Raw genomic sequence first — 17056 nt, 5'->3', positions numbered from 1 at the left:
CTGTGATTCCAAAACCTCTCTTTTGCCGCACAAGACTCATAATTGGGAACTGCTCTGGATCTGCCTCAACAGGCACAGGGACAAAGGTTGGTAGATGTACCACTAAGGCTAAGAAATTGGTTCCATTCCAGCATTGCATCAAAAAACAAGTGACATTTGTACAATCTAACCATTCTGTATTGTTTTGAAATTCAGGCAATATAAAGAAAAATGGAAGATTGACACAAACTTCTACTGGAGAAGTAGTCTTATTTCTGATAACTGTATTAGATGTCACATTATCTAAATGAGCAGAGGCATTGGAATGTGTGGCAGAAACATTCAATATCTCATGAAAGGTTCCAGTCAGCAATGCAAAGGCTGACAAACTGGTACTAGCACCTGTCTCATTACTTAAAATCCATTGGTAATATGGCCAAATATTTTCTTTTCCTGTAGCATTTCCTTTATCATTCATTACGGCAAAATCCAATGGAGGTGACAAAACAAAACCCTTTGCTACTTCTTTCTGAGGAAAAATTTTTGATTGACAAGGTGAAAAAACTATAGGAAATGCAAGGTCCGGATGACACTAGGGCATGCTGCATATAGCAGTAGCATTGCCAACAGGCCATCGTGATCTTTTGGGAATAGTCACATTTCCCTTTATCATAATACTGGTGATGTTTATAGGTGAGTTACATTATTTCCAACATCACTTGAGCCTGATTGTGCTCCTTGAACAACTTGTGTTAAAGCATTAAATAAAACTCCAGAGCTCACTTTATTCTGGTTAATGGGATCTGCCCAATTAGAGATAATCTTTTTCTTTAAAAACATACAGGGTGTAAAAGGTTTATCCACATTATGCACAAAGCATAGTATATAATTTAAATGAAAACTTGTACTATTATACACCCGTGGCTCTTGAGGAGTTTGTCGTGCACAAGGCGCATCCAAAAAACATTCAGTTGCAAAGAACAAAGGCAAGGTAGAGGAATTGGAATGTACCGGTAAGGGTACTGACCATGATCTCACTACGGCCCACAAAGGTATACTTATCCCTGTCTCAATCATCAGGAGTAAGAATAACAGGATCATCTTGGGATTCACGGTTCTGGTCAGTCGCGCTGGAACCCAAAGTGGATCATCTTCACCCTGTGGAAAAACACAAATAGCTCCCCTGGATCTGATTAATATGGGATCTGGGCCATACCATTTATTATCAAGGACATTTTTCCATTTGACCATTTCATTGGGCGGTTGAGGCCATTGTCTGTGCCTTTCAGATGGTGATCTTCCAGCATCATCCAATTTTTAAAAATTAAGAGTAAATATTGTAAGGGATAGAGCCATCTTTGGCATCATAGCTTCTATTCCCCCTTTTTGTTTTTGCAAATATTGTTTCAAAGTACGATGGGCTCTTTCAATGATGCCTTGGCCCTGTGGATTATAGGGCAATCCAGTAATATGTTTCACTTGCATTTGTTTGCAAAATTGACTAAATCTAGAAGAGGTATATGCAGGACCATTATCTGTCTTTAGCAGCAGGGTTTTGCCCCATGCAGTCCAAGCCTCTAAGCAGTGGGATATGACATGAACTGCCTTTTCCCCTGTCAAGGGAGAGGCAGGTAGGACACCAGAACTGGTATCGATGGACACATGTATATATTGTAATTTACCAAAAGCTGGGATATGCATGACGTCCATCTGCCAAATATCTAGGGGTCGCAATCCGCAAGGATTAACGCCCACAGAAGGTGCATTAATAAATTATACACATTTACCACACTGTAAGACAATATCTCGAGCTTCTGTTCGTGTGAGTTTAAACTTCTGTCGCAATGTAGAAGCAGGGACATGATAAAGTTGATGAAAATTCTTAGCACCTTGTATAGAACTTTGTGATAGCAAAACCATATCTCTGGTGGCTGAATCAGCAATTGCATTTCCCTTAAGCATAGGTCCAGGTAATGATGTATGTGCTCTAATATGTTGAATATAAAAGGGATGCTCATGCATCAAAATGCAATCCTGTATTTTCATCAAAATTTCAGATACTGGACTAGACTGCTTAAAATTTCCAGCAGTCTCTAATGCTAATACAGCATTAACCACATAAACAGAATCAGAGATAATATTTATGGGCATAAGGAACCTTTTAAAAACTTCTAAAACCACCAAACATTCCACCAATTGAGGGGCTCCTGGTGTAAATTGCAACCGCACAGCCTTTTCATTAATCACATAACTTCCAATTCCTGTTTTGGATCCATCTGTATAAATATCAATGGCTCCCTTTATAGGGGTATTAGCTGTCACCTTTGGAAATATCATTGGATGCAATAGCATAAAATGTAATAAAGGATGTTTAGGATAATGATTATCAATTAACCAGAATAACTACATCTAAGAATGGCCCATTCATCTACGGTAGCACACAATATTTGCATTTTTCTGGCAGTATATGGAATAATTATGCTATCAGGCATTTTTCCAAAGTGAGTAATTGAACTTTTTATACCTTTATGGGCCATATTTGCCACCATGGTGGGATAATGCTCTATAGTTTTATTAGGGGACATATGTGAATATATCCATACTAAAGGGCCATTTTGCCATAACACAGCAGTTGGCAAATTTATAGTTCGTAATATGCATAGGTACAAATGTTCTTGTGCCCTTTGGAAGCTCTTTCTACCCTCCTAAGAATTTCAGAAGCCTCAGGTGTTAACTGTCTCAATGAGGTAATATGTGATTCTCCTTCTAAAATTTGAAATAAAGGTTTCAGTTCCGAAGTAGGGATCCTTAAATAAGGTCTAATCCAATTTATATCCCCTAATAATTTTTGAAAATCATTTAATGTCTTTAAATGATCTTTTATTATACTAATCTTTTGTGGGGTAACACACCATAAAGTAATAGTGGCTCCCCCAAAATGACGAACATTAGACTGCTGTACCTTTTCTGGTGCAATAATCAAGCCATTATTTTTTAAAGTTTCATTAAGCAAGCCATAAACTTGCTGCATACTTTCTTCTTCAGGTCCACATACCAAGATATCATCCATATAATGACAGATTTTTAAGGAGGGGAAACTATCTCTAACTGGTTGCAAAGCTTTTCCTACATATAACTGACATATGGTAGGGCTATTTGTCATTCCTTGGGGTAATACCCGCCATTGATACCTTTTATCAGGCTCCATATGATTAGTAGAAGGCAGGATAAATGCAAATCTAGGTTTATCTTTCTTATTTAGTGGAATGGAAAAGAAACAGTCCTTAATATCCACTACTATAATTCTCCAATCCTTAGGTAGAGCTGAGAGTAGGGGGAGTCCTCTTTGTACAGGACTCATAACTTGCATTTGTGCAATAATGGCTCATAGGTCATGTAGCAATCTCTATTTACCTGATTTCTTCTTTACAACAAAAATAGGGGTATTCCAGGGTGATTGCGTGGGTTCTACATGCCCTAGGTCTAATTGTTCTTGTACTAATTCTTTAGCTGCTTTTAACTTCTCAGAGGGTAAAGGCCACTGAGGCATCCACACCGCGTCCTCCGTATGCCACAGAATGGGCAAAGGCTCCTCAGCGGCCCCTAGAAAAAACCCAGTCCTTTCTTATCTGCTTTTTCTGTGGCTTTAACTGGTGAAATTCTGCCTTGTAAATTTTTTCCAAGACCTAGTCCAGGTATATGTCCCATTCCTTTCATCATTTCCTTGCTTTTCTGAGAATAATCATTAGTCAATATAAAATTCATGGCTGACAACACATCTCTTCCCATAAATTTACTGGTAAAGGGAGCACGAAAGGTTGAAAAAGCCCTGTCCTTCTTTCTTTATCCTTCCATTGTAAGAATTTTGCACTTATAGTTGGGGTAGCCTCATATCCTAATCCTTGTAGGCTATGTGATGATTGATTAACAGGCCAAGAAGCAGGCCACCAGTTACTGGATACAATGCTTTTATCCGCTCCTGTATCCATTATACCTTTAAAGGTTTTTCCTTCTATTTGTAATTGTAAAGTGGGACGATTATCCAAATCTAAAGAAATGTAGGCCACATTAGTTCCTGTAGAACCAAATCCCTTATCCCTTCGGGAATTCTGGCTACTAGAGAACATGTTATGCAAACTAGGAAGAATCAGCAATTGAGCAATGCGATCTCCAGGAGAAATGGCCATGATACCTCGTGGTGCAGAACACATAATCTTAACTTGTCCCTCATAATCTGAGTCTATAACTCCGAGATGTATCATCAATCCTTTCAAGGCAGAAGAGGACCTACCCAACAGTTGGCCCACTGTATCCTTTGGTAAGGGACCTCTAAAATCTGAAGAAATAGGTTGGCACCCCATTTGAGGTGTAAGAATTACTCTGGAGGTGGCACAGATGTCCAATCCTGCTGAACCCGGAGTGGCTCTCCTCGGTCTTTGGGTGGCCTCATGGACACTGTGTTCTGGAGTGCCCCATACATTTGGGGGCCCTGGGGACGGGGGCCCCTCACTCCGTTTTTTGGCTGTTGCACTTTAAACTGAGGTATTGGCCTTCCTTTTATATCTCTGACTGATCTACATTCATTTGCCCAATGTCTTCTTTTCCCACATTTTGAGCAAATACCTGGTACCTTCTTTTCAAACCTACTCTTTCTACCCTTTGTACACTGCTTTTGCATGTGACCTATTTGTCCACAACTATAGCAGGTTATTCCTTTTGTTTGTGCCATCAAAACTGCGGCAGCCAGCCCTGCATTTGAAAGGGGTCCTCCTATTTCTCTACAGGCCTTCATCCATGCCTGTAGTCCTTTCCCTTTCCAAGGTGTGATAGCATTTCTGCATTCTTTGGTACATTGCTCATAAACTAATTGTTCAATTAGTGGCATTAGGGCCTCAGAATCACCAAATATGCATTCGGCTGCTTCCATCATGCGAGCCACAAATTCAGAGAATGGCTCATTAACTCCCTGAATAATTTTTGTCAAATTACCAGATACCTCTCCTCGATTAGGCAATGCTTTCCAAGCTTTCACTGCTGCCTGATTGATTTGATCATAGACCTGCACTGGGTATCCTAATTGATTGTTTTTCCAAATACCCTGACCTGTAAGCATTTTAAAGCTCCATGCTGGTTGCCCTGCAGTAGCATTAGCACAGGCCTGACTCAAACCCAGATCATGCCATATAGACTTCCAGTCTAGATACTGTCCCATCGTAAGACATGCCTTTAACACACTCATCCAATCAGAAGGAGTCATGGCATGGTGAGCCAGTCTATTAATTTGGGACTGAGTAAAAGAGGCATTGACTCCATAGGTCCTCACTGACTCTGCTAAATCTTTCACTTGTTTATGCAATATTGGCTCATAATATCGTTGTTGAGCTTGATCCTGAAAAACAGGAAAAGCCTGACATATTTTCTGCAACCTTCTAGGAGTGCAAAAAGAGTGGCCATTGCCAATTGTATTCTTTTCTGTATAAGGCAGAGGTGGTGGGGGAGCACTGATACTCCTCCCTATTGGACCATATCTTTCCGCCTCATACTCTGCAGCAGCCTCCTCTAAATCTTCCTCCTCCCCTGCTGATAATTCCGAGTCCTCCAAGCTAGATAATTCTAATAACTCAAAGTCCTTGAGAGGAGGGTAGATTGACTTAATTTTTCGATCTTCATTCTTTATATTATCTTTTGAATCTCTATATTTTGGTTTCTTTTCCTTTTCTCTTTTTATATCTCTTCCTTTACTTATTTTTCTGTGTGCTCCTTCCTTTTCATTTCTCTCTGTTTCTGACATGCTTTCCTGGTGCTTCTGCAAAAGTCGCTGCCCTTCCTTAACAGCTGGTTCCCATTTCTTGTCCTGGATACAAGCCTTAATCAACTTCCAGAGTGGTCTTGTTCCTGCTTTCACTTTCCCTTCAACTTCCTCTCTCGCTATATCTCTCCCTAACTTTTCCCAACTAGGTAGTGTCAGCGACCCAGTGGGGGCAAATCAAGGATCTAGTCTGTCTATCTCTTTTAAGAACCCTCTCACTGTATTTTCAGAAATCTTTAGACCTCGTTCGTTAAGTAAGGCTTGCACCGGCCCTACTAATGGCATAGACTGGCCAGTACCCATGGTCGTCCTGGACTAAAGTGTCCTTGAGACACTCACTTATCTACATGTAATTCTTAGTCCCAAGATCAACTCATGAGTTTATCTACACTCACTTTATAGTCGTATGTATCTGCCAAGCTATTCCCAGCACATACAACTCGTGTCCAGGGCGATGACAATTAAGACAATAACACAATATCAGGACAAGAAAGAAAACAAGCAGCACAACCCCAGCAACAATTACCGGATCTATTCCGTAGGAAAGCATACCTCTCAGAGACTTACATTAATTTCTTTTTACTTACCGGTACCGCTGTTCCCCAGCTGAAGTGCTGTTCCCCAGCTGAAGAGTTCTGAATCCACAAAGTCGAATCCTTCTCAACAGCCTTTATTGCAGGAACACTTCTCCTCCCTGTGATGCAGCTCTGAATCCTCCCTGTAACAGGGGGTCTTTGCTCGTACCTGAAGATGTCTCATCCCGGGTTTTGGCACCACTTGTGAGCACCTGACTCGCCAGCAAGAAAGATGCCACAACAGGATCCTTCTGCACACGTTTATTGGGAGAGCTTGATTGCAGAATCGAAAAGACCCCAAGCCCCAGAACTGGCACTGCTTATATAGGCCTAGGAGAGGTGTGTCTACACCCGATTGGTTATGCTTTCAGTACCTCATTTGCATGCCTTGGGCCAGGCAGTGACTTGGCAAAAAACTCTACTGCACATAATGGCGTATGTGGCTTCCCACAATGAATAGTACTTGAAGTCCTAGCCAGAGCAATTATACAAAAAAAGGAGATTAAAGGAATACAAATTGGAAAGGAAGAAGTCAAAATATCACTATTTGCAGATTATATGATAGTATATATAAGTGACCCCAAAAATTCCACCAGAGAACTCCTAAACCTGATAAACAACTTCAGTGAAGTAGCTGGATATAAAATTAACTCAAACAAGTCAATGGCTTTTCTCTACACAAAGGATAAACAGGATGAGTAAGAAATTAGGGAAACAACACCCTTCTCAATAGTCACAAATAATATAAAATACCTTGGTGTGATTCTAACTAAGCAAGTGAAAGATCTGTATGATAGGAACCTCAAGTCTTTGAAGAAAGAAATCGAAGAAGATCTCAGAAGATGGAAATTCACATGCTCTTGAATTGGCAGAATTAATATAGTAAAAATGGGTATCTTGCCAAAAGCAATCTACAGATTCAATGCAATCCCTATCAAAAATCCAACTAAATTCTTCACAGAGTGTTAGTTTTTTCTTATTGAATGAATTTTGCCCATCACTCATTTCTATGACAAAAGTATGATAATTCGTTTCATTTTAATCCAAAATCTAAAAAGCAGAATAACAGAGAATTCTTGGGATTTTTTTGACTCTGCAGAAAAGGAGTAAGTCCTAACATTCCAAGATCTCCTGTAACATCTTTGAGCCTTACCATATCCTAACATCCTGTGAATTCTATAGCTCTTCACAGGCATTGTCATCATGTAGGTCTCCTCACCTAGTCAATGACTCTTTCATCTAGACCAGATGAATCCCTACTCAGTCTTCCACTCATGGATATTTCTTCTATGTCAGCTTGCACAATTGTTTAAACAAACAAACTACAACTTCAAGTGGGAAGCCGGAGGCATCCCATCTCTTTGTACCAAGCCTGAATCCTCTCCATGACAGCTCTTGCTGCCTCATTCTCTTCCCCATGTAGTCTCATTAGTACTGTGAGGTACACTGAGTTTTCTTCCCTGACCCATGAGTGCATGTGACTAACAAACTGCTAGTGTTCTCCTCTGTGCAGTGTTGGGTGTATACATTTGCACATGCTTTACTATGGTGAGATATTTTCTCCATCAAAATAAGAGAGTTAAGGCGCCTTAGTACACTGCATTACCTAACTTTGTTTCTAAATTTTGTGGGTTTTTTTCTCATAACTTTTGTTAAAAACATATTAGCTGGTATATAGCTTAAATGTTATAGGAAGACAGTTTTGGAGTAATTTAGTTTTTCTAAATTGTTCTCCCTAAAGTGATTTCCAATGATTTTGTAGAATATAATGGATGAAAAATGTATAGACATGTTTAAGAGGTGCCAGAACCAGTTCTTAAGCCAGCATGGGAACAATAAACAAGAGAGGGAACTTGAAGGCCAGTGATCTACTCAGCAGACAAAAGTGCGTGGAAAACAAGCCAGATAGCCTGGACTCAATCCCTGGACTTATGGAGGAAGCAGATTAAAGAGAGTTGTTCTCTGACCTCCAAAGGTGCTCTGTGTCACACACGTACATGCACGCGTGCGCACACACACACACACACACACACACACACACACACACACACACACACATCACCACCACCACCCAGAAACTTTAAAGTAAGAAAGAGGCTAGTTGCAAAGTGACATTTAAAAGTGAAATAAAAATAACTGATAAGCCATACAAAGTGGACTCAGAGAGCTATTAAAGTACTTAAACTGCATGATGTCACTTTAATTTTATAATGCTGAAATTCTCATTGTTTTATGAGAAACCAATAACTTTTCCTTCAACTATAAATTACAGCTACTGAACTCTAGAGCAATCCTATCCCCAAGGAGGCTCTATTTTATGGCTTACCTCTACTTTTAAAGTTTAAAACATCTTCATTAAAAAACTTTTATATTGAACAAAATAAAACTACATCTTTTGTGCGTGTGTGTGTGTGTGTGTGTGTGTGTGTGTGTGTGTGTGTGTTTGTGTGTATGACAACAAACTATGGGAGTCACTTACCTAATTATGATGGTCCCAGAAATTGAATACAGTCCATAAAGCTTGGTAGCATACCTTTACCTGCTAAGCCATCTCATTGGTGGCTTTTTTTCCCCCAGATTTTAAAAAAATGCAACCTAAATTCTTTTAGAATGTCTTAATTTCTACCATTAAAGTAATCCTTACTTTTTTCTTTCAGTCCTGCTTATTCTCAAACTCTAGATCTTCCTGCTTCTGCATCCTCAATGCCTGATTATTCTCAAACTCTAGATCTTCCTCCTTCTGCATCCTCAATGCTGGGATTCCATACACCAGGCACGGTCCCAACTACAATATTGCTGAGGTTCTGTTTTCATATACATCTATGTGACATACTATGACTTCATTAGTGATCTTTTGTCTCTACAATACTTCCCTCAAGTTGGCAATTATAAGAACTTTCTTTACCTATAATAGTGATTGGTATTAAACTTGATAACATGCCCTATACACCTTGCATGTCTAAATCTCCTTTCATCAGCTACAGGACCTTTTGCTCATTCTCATCAAGATTATATGACTACGGATATGACTACAGATATGACTACTGAGATATGCTTCCTCTCCTTTCACTACTCTCTATTATTCATCTTTGTCTCCCTCCTGTTAGTCAGGCTTCCTTCATTCTCAACAGTTTGCTTTGAACTTTCCCTTAGTGATTCTAGCTATACTACAAGGTCAAGAAGCTTCAGAAAATATTGCCATGTCCATTGTTTCAGTGAATGATTTTAAATTATCTATTCAGGTAGGTTTTTGTGTCCCTGTGACAAAATGCACATGGAAAATAGTTTATGGGAATAAAGATTTGTTTTCATGGTTTCAGAGGGTTTATCACAGGAGGTAGGGCAGGACAAAGCAAGTCACTTTGTGGCAAAAAGGAATCATTAGAAAAATAGGGTGATAGGCAGAGTTAAGGCAAATTATAACCCCAAGAACATCTCCCCAACAATTCCTCTAATTAAACCCCAATTCCTACTCTTAACCATCACTTATTAAGGGTAACATATTATAAAATTATCAAGGGATTGATTTATTGAAAAGAGTGAGAACTTACAGTCAAATTGCCTTTGAATATGTGTTCCAGACACTCCAATGCTTGTCAGCATTCTCCTAGTCATTTCTTAATCCAGTAAAATTGACAGTTAAAATTAACTACTCTATCAGAAAGCCAAGGCAGTTACTGAGTTTCTAGAGACTGTAACAGTATAACTAGACTTTAAAATGTTCAGAATATATAGCAGAGATTGTCTTATAATTCTCTTCCCCTTTCGGCTTTTTAATGACTTATATGTGGGCTTCAGATGTAGCTCAGCATGAGCACAGCTCTGGGTTCAATCCTTAGGAACACACACACACACACATTCACATAAACATTCATACACACACATAAACATTCATACACACATCAAGCTTCTCAAAATCTACTTTAATAGCTAACATATTTGTGCAGCAGCCACTTGGTGACAAGCTGTCTGGGGACTATGCTTAATATGATGACTATGAAAATAAAGAAATAAGTTACTTTCTTCAAAAAACTCATGATACAATGGAAATTTAGTAAACAGATAAGAGATTGGCCTGAGGGTGTAGTTCAGTGCTAGAATATCTTTCCAAATTGTGTTATCCAGTGTGTTTTGAATGTTATAGGGCCAATTAAGAAGAGCTTGGTTCCTTGCAGTTAGCATTGGCAGAGGGTTGGTGGGTGTGTTATGTTTATCAGCAGTGTTATCACTCTGAGGTTTACCTTCTCAAAAATCCCAAGATCACTCTCCTTCTCTCCATTTCTCTGTCTCTCCATCTCTCTACCACCCCCACCTGTCTCCTCTGTCCCCTCCTCTCCTCTTCCTCTTCCTCTTCCTCTTCCTCTTCCTCTTCCTCTTCCTCTTCCTCTTCCTTCCTCTTCCTTCCTCTTCCTCTCCTCTCCTCTCCTCTCCTCTTCCTCTTCCTCTTCCTCTTCCTCTTCCTCTCTCTCTCTCTCTCTCTCTCTCTCTCTCTCTCTCTCCCTCTTTTTCTCTACTCTGCTCTTTTTCATCAAGTAGTGAATGTAATTAACTAAAAGAACCATAAGAACCACACAGAGGTTATGAAAAAAAAAACCCTAGGGCAGGTTCTATATCTATACTCATTAGCAAAGTGACCTTAGATTAGCTAGCTAACTTCTCAGAGGCTCATAGCTTGTACTTCTTTAAAATATATTTAAATGTTATCTTGTTATTTAATTTAATTATATAATATAATTATATATTAATTAGTATATAAATAGAATTTATATATCTAATTTTTATTTATATATATTTAGAAAAAATATGTGTGTGTTTTAAAGAAAAGGTCTTGCTATATTGCTTTGGTTAGCCTGAGACTTTCTGTAGATTAGGCTAGCATTGAACTCATAAAGATCTGCTTGCCTCTGCCCCTGCTGAGATCAAGAGTGTATGCTGCCAGTCATCACTCATACTTTTTAAGCTTTTGTACTAATTAAGGTCTTACTTTCTATATGTTTTCCCTGCTTTGCTTCCAGCACAGCCCTATGATATGGTCTTCATTTTGCTACCTTCTCTAGTATGCACATTCTATGAAAGCAAAAATATCACCTATTTTCTTTGTTGTTATAGCCTATGTGTAATAATATTGTTTGGCACACAGTAGTTGAACATAGTCATATAGGACAACATAGTAAACCTGCTGTATTCTGTCTATGACATAGCCATATGTTTTATGGATTTATGGGACCTTTTCCTACTCTGAGATTGCTTACCAGTGTTGCTCCAAGGAAAATCTGAGTCACTACCTGTAACTCATAATCCTACTGCGTTCAGGAGGCTGGATGCGCCGGGAGTATGGATCCTGATACATGCCTTCTGAGATCATAGCCTGCATTCAGTTTTGCTCTTCAACTTGTTATACATCCATTGCTGGGTCATTAGCTCATCTGTTGTTTTCTGTAGCATCAGAGAAATATGCAGCAATGGTTTAAGGAGCTTCATAGTAAACCATACTCCATCACTGGCATGATCACAATAAATCATAGTTCATGAGACTATACTGTTTGTTCCCCAGTGGGATATCGGTTTTACTAGTAACATTCTTTAAATTATATTTCTTTGTGTTCATTTGAATATTACAGATTTATAATTATCAGGTGTTTTCTTATGCAGGTTGTGTGATGAATAGATACAAAAATAGGAAACTATAAGAACAACAGCAACTTCTTAAGTATATTCCAAACAAAGGCACAATTCATATAAGACAAAAGTGCTAAAAAATGCGCTAGTACCTTTATTTCCAGGAAAAAATGCCAGATAAATATTTATAAATTCAGAAGAAGTATATTAAAGATTGATATTGTTTTATTTATTTTAAGTTTTATTATATTTTACTCTTTCTTTGTGTGTGTACATGTGCAGTGCTTGTGCAGAGATGAAAGGACAAGTTGCAAGGGTTGATTCTCCTACCATCTGGGCTCTGGAATTAAGACAAATAATTAATAAAATTAATTTATGAAAATAAAGGCAAAGACAATCACTCTAGTAAAAAGGTAAAGGAGAAATATTCCCAGCTATACATATGATGGAGGGATAGTATCTAGACTATGTGTATAATTAAACCGAAACTGAAAAATAAAAACAAAAAGTAACCTTAAAAAATAAAACAGCCGGGCGTGGTGGTGCATGCCTTTAATCCCAGCACTCGGGAGGCAGAGGCAGGCGCATTTCTGAGTTTGAGACCAGCCTGGTCTACAAAGTGAGTTCCAGGACAGCCAAGGCTATACAGAGAAACCCTGTCTTGAAACCCCCCAAAACAAAAAAACAAACAACAACAAAACAACAACCCAATTTTAAAAGTGGGGCATAGAGCTAAACAGAGTTCTCTAAAGATGAAATATAAATGCCAAGACACTTCAAAAGTATTGTATATCTGTAGCCACCAAGGATACGCAAATTAAAACTACTTTTAGATTTCATCTTACCCCAGTCAGAATGACTAGACTAAAAAGGCTGGAGAGATGGCTCAGTGTTCAAGGACACTGACTACTCTTCCAGAAAATCTGGATTTGACCCCAAGATTAAAATGTCAGTGTTTAAGGGCACTGACTGTTCTTCCAGAAAAACCTTGTGTTTACTGGATTCTTGGAAGACACCCAGAAGAGTGAGACAAGAAAATCTAGGGGACATGAAAAGAGAAAGGAGCCCCTCACACTGGAGTCTTGAGAAACAAAATTTCACTATGATTAATATATGTTCTGAAGGTTCCTAGCAAAAAGAATATTCCTTTCATATATAAATAACTTATGTTCTGATAACAGAAATGTGGACCTCATTCCTTACCCAGATGTTTTCTGGGAATCTCAAACATGATTTCTGTCACGGCATCATTGGACAACTTGACAAAATCCCAAGTCACCTGGGAAGAAGGAGATTAAACTGAGGAACTGCCTGGATCAGGTTGGACTGTGACCATACCTGTGAGGCATTTTCTTAATTGCTGATTAGTGTATGAGGGCCCATTCCACTGTGTGCAGTGCCTTCACTAGGCAAGTGGACCTGGGCTGTCTGAGACAGGTAGTTGAGCAAGCTAGCATTACTCCACGATTTCTGCTTCAGTTCCTAACTCAAGGTTTCTGTATTGACCTCCCACCCTGGACTCCATTGATGATGGACTGCAATCTGTATGCCAAATGAACCTTTTCCTCCCATAGTTGCTTGGATCAGTGTCTTATTGATGTAACAGAGGGCAAGCTAGAACAACTATTAACTTTGTTGGCATTAAAGATATCCTACTTTCCTTTGTCTCCATGTTCTAGAATTTACCATGGGAACAATAACCTTCAGGAACTCCTCTATGATCTCACTTAGTTTTCTCAGCAGTCTATTGAAGACAGCAGCTCAAAAAACCCCAGATACTATATATGACAGTTGTAAAGACAATGAAGCACGAGTCTGTCTTAGAGGAGCCCACACTGTGCTCTGTAATGCATTTTATTTTCTTCCAGGGGTCTTTCATTCTCTTAATGATGGCACTTGAAATCTATTTTAAAGCATAGCCAATAAACCTCCAACTCTGCCAGTCTTCTAATCCCGAAAGTGTCCCATGTTTTCTGTGTTGAAGTCAAGAACCCAGCTTTACCTGAGTATAAATCCCTAAAGTGACTGCTTCACTTCCTGGAACTGTCTCCATTCCTGTTGCCAACTGACAAGCCCATACACAAATATGTATATGCTCATGCCTTAATTCTAGTTTATTACTATTTTAATATTTGTTATTTGAAAATATTTCCATATAAAAGAAATATCTTCTCTCTGTTGGCAACATTCACAGCAAATGTTGCTAATTGGGCCATATTCTTGGTTCTCAGCTGGCAGGAAGCTTTGAGTAGACTGAGGGGTAGGGTGCCTTTCTCTTCCCATGTTACCATAATTTTCCCTGTTTCTTGTTTCAGTAACACATTATCATTTGTAGAATTTGTGTGATGATTATAAACACAATTTTGAATACTTTGTATTTCTTCCAAACTCTGTTTCCCTCTCTTTCAATCCCTTTCCCATTCTTCCCCTCCTCTTTCCTAATTTTCATTCCCTCCCTTCCTAGCTATCTGCCTTGGCAGGATGACTCTATATGTAGTTCCTACTGGCCTGTAACTTTCCAAGTTGGAATTGAACTAACCCTCCTGCCTCTGCCTGGCTATTTTTTTTTTGGTAACTTTTATATAACTTTGAAATTTCCTTAAGGTTTTCTCAAGTAGTCTGAATTGGCTATTTTTTGTGTGTGTGTGCAGCCATTTCTTCTGAATTGAAACACCTCACTCATAGAGGTGATATAGACTCATAGGACACAAGAAGCCTCAGGATGCTTCAAAAGTTATGGTTCCCAAGGCTCCTCTCCAAGGTTGGAAGTACAGTCAGAAATTGCTGTGGAGAGATTATCTGGTGGGGCAGAATGAGAATCTGGCAGGGAGCTCTATGGGTGCAGCTTTTCAGAATCATAGCTTATATTGGTGGACTATTTGGGGATGGCCTTGCCTTCAACTCACTGACACACCTGTAGATATGACTCTATGGCCCTGTAAGTAGTCTTAGTAAATTCATTGGTTCACTAGTCTAGGCTCAGATGGAATTGCTTCTGTTTGTTGATGTCCTACCTGGTTTTAACAAGCATTCATATCTTCTCAGGAAAAGTCACATTATACAATTGGTGTCCAAAAAGGACCAAATGACAGGACCAAACACAAGTTGTAGAACATTTTCATAGCATTTATGATGTGTTATATAACACATGAAACTGAGGCTGAACAGAGGCAATCACAATATGGCTACATCTTTCCCCATATGAATGTGATATGAGACAGTGTCTTCTTGTAGAGGGAGTTGAATGTTTTCTGTGGATTGGAATTCCTGAGACCAGAATATGCTTGGAGAGAATCCCAGGTGTCATTCATACTCTATGTGGTGTCATATCTCCTTTATAAATTGGGGTCATCTTACAAATGGGGATGCTTCCCCAAATGATTGATGGATTAAGGAATGAATTTCAATCCTTGAAAGTAGCAAATGAGTGGTAGGATTATAAGCAGGTGGGGTTGGTTCTTGCTTGGACTTTGCTGTGGGAGTAAGATGTACTTAAGGCCTTGCTGTCTGAATTTGTTCATGTAAGGAAAGAGTACAAGGAAGAAAATACATGCAGATTCTCTTTCCCTCATTCACCTCTATTTTGCCATGAAAATTGGAAAAGGGGGAAGATGACAGATATAAATATAAGCTCACAATTTCTTATCAATAGCAAAGATGCAAAGAAAAGTACAAATTCAGAGTCTGAGGATATAGCTCAGTAGGACAAGACCTACTACTATAGTACTACTACTATGGACAAGGCCCTGAGTTTGATTCCAAGTACCTCGAAAACAAAAAACAAAACAAAAAACAAACAAACAAAAGATCGTTAGGATGGTGCAAATTTGGTCTGTGTGGAAAAACCCTACTGGGGAAAAATTCAGAAACTGAGTGTTTTAGTGTTTCCATTGCTGTAAAGAAACACCATGACCAAGACAACTCTTATAAAAGACAACATTTAATTGGAGCTAGCTTATAGGTTCAGAGGTTCAGTCTATTATCACCAAGGCAGGAAGTATGGCAGCATCCAGGCAGGCATGGGTCCATCTTGTTCCAAAGGCAGACAGAAGACTGGCTTCCATGCAACTAGGAGGAGGGTCTCCAAGCCTAGCCCCACAGTGACACACTTCCTCCTCCAACAAGGATATGCTTCCTAATAATGCCACTCCCTGGGCCAAGCTTATTTAGATCATCACATCTCATGAAGAATTGCACAGCAATGAAGAAGAGAGACAGACATGCAGAAGATGCTCCTCACCTCCAACTTTTTTTAATGAGTATTTTTTACTAGATATTTTCTTTATATATATTTCAAATGCTATCCCAAAAGTTCCCTATACCCTCCCCCCGTCCTGTTCCTCTACCCACTCACTCCCGCTTCTTGGCCCTGGCGTTCCCCTGTACTGGGGCATAAAATGTTTGCAATACCAAGGGGCCTCTCTTCCCAATGATGGCCAACAAGGCCATCTTCTGCTACATATGCAACTAGAGACATGAGCTCTGGGGGGGGGGGGATACTGGTTATTTCATATTGTTGTTCCACCTATAGGGTTGCAGACCCCTTCAGCTCCTTGGGTGCTTTCTCTAGCTTCTCCATTGGGGGCCCTGTGTTCCATCTTATAGATGACTGTGAGCATCCACTTCTGTATTTGCCAGGCACTGGCATAGCCTCATACAAGACAGCTATACTAGGGTCAAGGGCACAATGTGCGTGCAAGGGCATTAATAACAGCACAGAACAGGAAGCTATGATCATTAGGGATACTCTGTATCTGAGCTCCTTAAATTAGGGAAGATGTTTCTATCAGGACTGAAAGAGCCTCTCACAACCCAGTTCATAAGACTGTAAGACATAGGGGCAGATAGAGCAAATCTGAATGCTCTAGAAGGAGAGAAATGGAGCAATATAATGACCCAGATTCATCTTTGAGACAAAGAATGCATAACCCGCAGAAATACAAAGCAATCTGGCACCTGATGGGCTGTCTCACACGATCATTAGAAATACTTGGTAACTACTGACTGAAGCCCCCATGAATACAAGAAAGACAATAAGAGTGTGGCCCATCACTGACACTGTGGGGATAAGTGG

The 17056-nt window shown here is 39.4% G+C and overlaps 1 long non-coding RNA gene across 1 annotated transcript; it reads right to left on the bottom strand.

The window, feature by feature from the left end:
• Positions 1–1012: 1012 nt before the first annotated feature.
• Positions 1013–9970, bottom strand: LOC147004401 (uncharacterized). The gene is made up of 3 exons (XR_015047261.1): positions 9915–9970; positions 6376–6506; positions 1013–1137 (listed from the first exon to the last, which is right to left on the bottom strand). It is a non-coding gene; the product is annotated as an uncharacterized LOC147004401 (long non-coding RNA).
• Between the last annotated feature and the right edge of the window lie 7086 nt (positions 9971–17056).

The sequence above is a fragment of the Mus caroli genome, unplaced genomic scaffold, assembly GCF_978045245.1.
Source record: "Mus caroli unplaced genomic scaffold, Mus_caroli_1 scaffold_6, whole genome shotgun sequence".
Classification (NCBI taxonomy): domain Eukaryota; kingdom Metazoa; phylum Chordata; class Mammalia; order Rodentia; family Muridae; genus Mus; species Mus caroli.
The sequence above is the reverse complement of the archived record's forward strand: the minus strand, read 5'-3'. Positions and strand labels throughout refer to the sequence as shown.